Source organism: Phyllobates terribilis, unplaced genomic scaffold (genome assembly GCF_046119375.1).
Source record: "Phyllobates terribilis strain yellow unplaced genomic scaffold, ASM4611937v1 Scaffold_52__1_contigs__length_9100884, whole genome shotgun sequence".
NCBI lineage: Eukaryota > Metazoa > Chordata > Amphibia > Anura > Dendrobatidae > Phyllobates > Phyllobates terribilis.
In genome coordinates, this window is record NW_027362812.1 from 1,191,707 (window position 1) to 1,198,339 (window position 6,633).

Below are 6,633 nucleotides of genomic sequence, written 5' to 3' on the forward strand. Positions count from 1 at the left end.
TTGGGAAAACTTTGAAAGTGTCCCCAAGTGCAGTTGCAAAAACCATCAAGCGCTACAAAGAAACTGGCTCACATGAGGACCACCCCAGGAAAGGAAGACCAAGAGTCACCTCTGCTTCTGAGGATAAGTTTATCCGAGTCACCAGCCTCAGAAATCGCAGGTTAACAGCAGCTCAGATTAGAGACCAGGTCAATGCTACACAGAGTTCTAGCAGCAGACACATCTCTTCAACAACTGTTAAGAGGAGACTTTGTGCAGTAGACCTTCATGGTAAAATAGCTGCTAGGAAACCACTGCTAAGGACAGGCAACAAGCAGAAGAGACTTGTTTGGGCTAAAGAACACAAGGAATGGACATTAGACCAGTGGAAATCTGTGCTTTGGTCTGATGAGTTCAAATTTGAGATCTTTGGTTCCAACCACCGTGTCTTTGTGCAACGCAGAAAAGGTGAACGGATGGACTCTACATGCCTGGTTCCCACCGTGAAGCATGGAGGAGGAGGTGTGATGGTGTGGGGGTGCTTTGCTGGTGACACTGTTGGGGATTTATTCAAAATTGAAGGCATACTGAACCAGCATGGCTACCACAGCATCTTGCAGCGGCATGCTATTCCATCCGGTTTGCGTTTAGTTGGACCATCATTTATTTTTCAAAAGGACAATGACCCCAAACACACCTCCAGGCTGTGTAAGGGCTATTTGACCAGGAGGGAGAGTGATGGGGTGCTACTCCAGATGACCTGGCCTCCACAGTCACCAGACCTGAACCCAACAATAAATACACAGAGGAATGGATCCCATAAATAATTTGTCAACAAATAAGGACCACCCCCCTAAATTTTGCTCATATACAGTACAGACCAAAAGTTTGGACACATCTTCTCATTTAAAGATTTTTCTGTATTTTTCATGACTATGAAAATTGTACATTCACACTGAAGGCATCAAAACTATGAATTAACACATGTGGAATTATATACTTAACAAAAAAGTGTGAAACAACTGAAAATATGTCTTATATTCTAGGTTCTTCAAAGTAGCCACCTTTTGCTTTGATGACTGCTTTGCACAGTCTTGGCATTCTCTTGATGAGCTTCAAGAGGTAGTCACCGGAAATGGTCCTCAAACAATCTTGAAGGAGTTCCCAGAGATGCTTAGCACTTGTTGGCCCTTTTGCCTTCACTCTGCGGTCCAGCTCACCCCAAACCATCTCGATTGGGTTCAGGTCTGGTGACTGTGGAGGCCAGGTCATCTGGCGTAGCACCCCATCACTCTCCTTCCTGGTCAAATAGCCCTTACACAGCCTGGAGGTGTGTTGGGGGTCATTGTCCTTTTGAAAAATAAATGATGGTCCAACTAAACGCAAACCGGATGGAATAGCATGCCGCTGCAAGATGCTGTGGTAGCCATGCTGGTTCAGTATGCCTTCAATTTTGAATAAATCCCCAACAGTGTCACCAGCAAAGCACCATCACACCTCCTCCTCCATGCTTCACGGTGGGAACCAGGCATGTAGAGTCCATCCGTTCACCTTTTCTGCGTTGCACAAAGACTCGGTGGTTGGAACCAAAGATCTCAAATTTGACTCATCAGACCGAAGCACAGATTTCCACTGGTCTAATGTCCATTCCTTGTGTTCTTTAGCCCAAACAAGTCTCTTCTGCTTGTTGCCTGTCCTTAGCAGTGGTTTCCTAGCAGCTATTTTACCATGAAGGTCTACTGCACAAAGTCTCCTCTTAACAGTTGTTGAAGAGATGTGTCTGCTGCTAGAACTCTGTGTAGCATTGACCTGGTCTCTAATCTGAGCTGCTGTTAACCTGCGATTTCTGAGGCTGGTGACTCGGATAAACTTATCCTCAGAAGCAGAGGTGACTCTTGGTCTTCCTTTCCTGGGGTGGTCCTCATGTGAGCCAGTTTCTTTGTAGCGCTTGATGGTTTTTGCAACTGCACTTGGGGACACTTTCAAAGTTTTCCCAATTTTTCGGACTGACTGACCTTCATTTCTTAAAGTAATGATGGCCACTCGTTTTTCTTTACTTAGAATTTGTATTATGGCAAGAAAAAAGCAGCTAACAGTCTATTCAGTAGGACTATCAGCTGTGTATCCACCAGACTACTGCACAACACAACTGATGGTCCCAACCCCATTTATAAGGCAAGAAATCCCACTTATTAAACCTGACAGGGTACACCTGTGAAGTGAAAACCATTTCTGGTGACTACCTCTTGAAGCTCATCAAGAGAATGCCAAGAGTGTGCAAAGCAGTCATCAAAGCAAAAGGTGGCTACTTTGAAGAACCTAGAATATAAGACATATTTTCAGTTGTTTCACACTTTTTTTGTTAAGTATATAATTCCACATGTGTTAATTCATAGTTTTGATGCCTTCAGTGTGAATGTACAATTTTCATAGTCATGAAAATACAGAAAAATCTTTAAATGAGAAGGTGTGTCCAAACTTTTGGTCTGTACTGTAGGTAGATAGATAAGAGCAGCAATCACCCACTTATACAAATGAGTACCATTACATGACAGAAATACTGTTCAAAACACCAAAAAAGAGAAATGGACTTATCTGATCTCTAGTCCATCTGAGGTCACGGTAGATGCCTTGGGCGATGTTTCCTTTAAATCCCTCAATAGGTAACTGTCCAGGACAAATCACAGAGGTTCCACAATGTTTCAAAGTATGGTTCCAAACACACCAGGCATCCGCTTTTCCAATCGCTCAAAGAAATATAGGAATGGAAGCACTTATCCTGGGTGCACCTATTATGGTCTCTCTCTTCTAACATTTCCCTGTCCCCTGATGAGCCCCATATCGAGGAGGGGGTGAAACGCGTTGGGACTTTTGTTCTTTGCTGATGGCTATATATTTCTTTGAGGGATTGGAAAAGCGGATGTCTGGTGTGTTTGGAACCATACTTTGAAACATTGTAGAACCTCTGTGATTTGTCCTGGACAGTTACCTATTGAGGGATTTAAAAGAAACATCGCCCAAGGCATCTACCGTGACCTCAGATGGACTAGAGATCAGATAAGTCCATTTCTCCTTTTTGGTGTTTTGACCAGTATTTCTGTCATGTAATGGTACTCATTTGTATAAGTGGGTGATTGCTGCTCTTATCTATCTACCTATATGAGCAAAAATTTAGGGAGGGTGGTCCTTATTTGTTGACAAATTATTTATGGGATCCATTCCTCTGTGTATTTATTGTTTTTTCCACTGACATAAATGTTGTGTGATTTTTTGATGTTTAGCATGTCAATTATGGCATGACTAGTATATACTGCTGGTCAATATGTTTATTGTTTGTGTGTGTGCTTAGGGATACATAGGGATAAGCAAGGGACAGCCTCCGAGGAGCGGGGACACCAATCTGCACTACTAGGGTGAAAACACTCCGATGTTAGGGAGGGAGAGATACTCCACTAGGGCTGCTTAGGGCAAGTCTGTCTGTACTACCTACCACCCTTATTATCCATCCCTCATATGGTGCTTTTATTGATATGTGTAGTTAATTTTTGTCCTAGTTGTACTATTGAGTACACTTTTAAATGGCTTTGATAGCAGCCTTCAGCTCGTCATCATTGTTGGGTCTGATGTCTCTCATCTTCCTCTTGACAATACCCCATAGATTCTCTATAATAGATTCTCTATGGGGTTAAGGTCAGGCGAGTTTGCTACCAACCAAGCACAGTGATACTGTTGTTTTTAAACCAGGTATTGGTACTTTTGGCAGTGTGGACAGGGGCCAAGTCCTGCTGGAGAATGACATTTCCATCTCCAAAAAGCTTGTCGGCAGAGGGAAGCATGAAGTGCTGTAAAATGTCCTGGTAGACGGCTGCGCTGAGTTTGGTCTTGATAAAACACAGTGGACCTACACCAGCAGATGACATGGCTCCCCAAACCATCACCGATTGTGGAAACTTCACACTAGACCTCAAGCAGCTTGGATTGTGGGCTCTCCACTCTTCCTCCAGACTCTGAGACCTTGTGGAGTGTGTCAGTGACTGCCTTCTGGACATCTGTCAAGTCAGCAGTCTTCCCCATGATTGTGGAGCCTACTGAAACAGACTAAAGGACCTTGTTAAATGCTTAGGAAGACTTTGCAGGTGTTTTTTGTAAATTATTCTAATTTATTGAGATAATGACTGTTGTGTTTTCATTGGCTGTAAGCCATAATCATCAACATTAACAGAAATAAACACTTGAAATAGATCACTCTGTCTGTAATGACTCTATATGAGTTTCACTTTCTGTATTGAAGAACTGAAATAAATTAACTTTTTGATGATATTCTAATTTAGTGAGATGCACCTGGATTATTAGAATTATCACACCAGTACACCTGTTTTCTCATTTGCAAGATTTAAGTAAACCTTGTATTATATCTTTTTCATTTGTGAATGTCCTTATACTTTCAAGCAGAACCTAGACACCCCACAATACAATAACCCATCGATCACTACAAGCCCTCCGTTTTCCATGGATATCCATATTATAGACTGAGTATACCTTTCTTTTGCCTGAACTGCGCACCCCTCGGTGAAGACAGTGAGTTTTTTGGGGGCAGCTTATGGTCGTCTCAGGATATGAACACCCCCTGATCTGCTTGAAAATAGAACTGAAATAAAATGTTGAGAAAAAATGTCAAATATCACGTTGACCCTTCAAGTCACTGTCTTGTAAATCTTTATCACTTCTCCACAGAATAGGTGATTGGTCTGAAATCACTCAGGGGGTAAAGAGACTCTGTCATCACAGAATAACTAATCAAACCAATGGCAGCCCCTCAGTGTATCATGGCACCCTGTATTTTGATTGGCAGCTGTAGCTTTATAGACTCGAGCGGGGGTCTCAAACATTTGGCCACAGGGGCTGCTTCATGCAGGCCGCAGGCACCGTACACCTTGAGGATTGTGGCACGTCAGCACTTTTTCAGTGGAACATATTGCAGGCGCCGTGCACAGACAAGCTCTTTGCTCAGCTCTACCAATGCCAACTGTGGGTCAATCACAGGCCAGCAGCGAATGTCCGCAGGGGACCAGGATGGGAACAGGACTAGAAGATGAGGATCAGGATGTGGTACCACATTTTTAATCTTGATTTCTTTTTGTGTTTCTTAAAGCCATAAAGTTGCCATTTGAAATGACTTTAGTTTTGTGCCATGTCTGTGATCTGCTTTTTTTCAACAACATTAAACAACTGAATGAACATCCTCCGAGCCCGGTGACTCCATAATTTTTGCCAGGGGTTGTAGAAAAGAAATATGGTGTCCCTGAAAATGGCACTTTGTCTTGCTAAGAATGAAGCACAACCCCCCTCACCCCACTCAAATTATTTATTTTTCTAGGTGCGGACAATTATACCCCATTAAGGCTCATACACCTGGACAAGAGAAAAGCAAGTATGTGGTAAAGTGCACTGAGCTGTCCGGCACAACAAGGGTGCACCGAGTGCCTGCACTACATTGGAGCCGTCTTTTTTTGTCTTTATGACAGAATCCCTTTGCAGAGTTACTATCCTTTAGGCAGAGTGCACGTGGTTATAATAATAGTCTAGCTAGTCCCATCCGTAGACATGAGTGATCGTGTGCTTCTCACACATGCCTAACATAGCTGTTTTGCTGTTTATTTACCCCAATTTGATCAATAAATTAATGCAGAATAATGTTTACTGCTCATTTCCAAGGGATCTTGGTGCAAGCCCCCCAAAAAATGCTTCTGTGCGCAGGCACAATCATTATTATTTAGATACGTCCGTTAGGCAAGCTGTACTACTGTGCCCAGAAATCATGGACCTCACTGCAGCAACTCAGTTCTAGTCATCTCTGTAGTGAGACAGAATGGAGTTACTGTATAGAGAACATACTTATATTCCTTACAGTGCACAGACATCACGAGCCTCCATACAGCAACTCCAAGCTAGTCACCTCTGTAGTGAGACGGCTAGCATGGAGTTGCTGTACAAGGGGCGTCCTTATACACAGTACAGTGCACAGAGATCATGGACCTCAGTGCAGCAACTCCCATCTAGTCACCTCTGTACTGAGACATCTAGACTGAAGTTACTGTGCAGAGGACGTCCTTATACACAGTACAGTGCACACAAACTATGAATCTCACTACAGCAACTCCCATCTAGTCACCTCTGTACTGAGACATCTAGATTGTAGTTACTGTACAGAGGACGTCCTTATACACAGTACAGTGCACACAAACTATGAATCTCACTACAGCAACTCCCATCTAGTCACCTCTGTACTGAGACATCTAGATTGAAGTTACTGTACAGAGGACGTCCTTATACACAGTACAGTGCACAAAGATCATGGACCTCAGTGCTGCAACTCCGATCTAGTCACCTCTGTACTGAGACATCTAGATTGTAGTTACTGTACAGAGGACGTCCTTATACACAGTAAAGTGCACAGAGATCATGGACCTCAGTGCTGCAACTCCGATCTAGTCACATCTGTACTGAGACATCTAGATTGTAGTTACTGTACAGGGGACGTCCTTATACACAGTACAGTGCACAGAGATCATGGACCTCAGTGCTGCAACTCCGATCTAGTCACCTCTGTACTGAGACATCTAGATTGAAGTTACTGTACAGAGGACGTCCTTA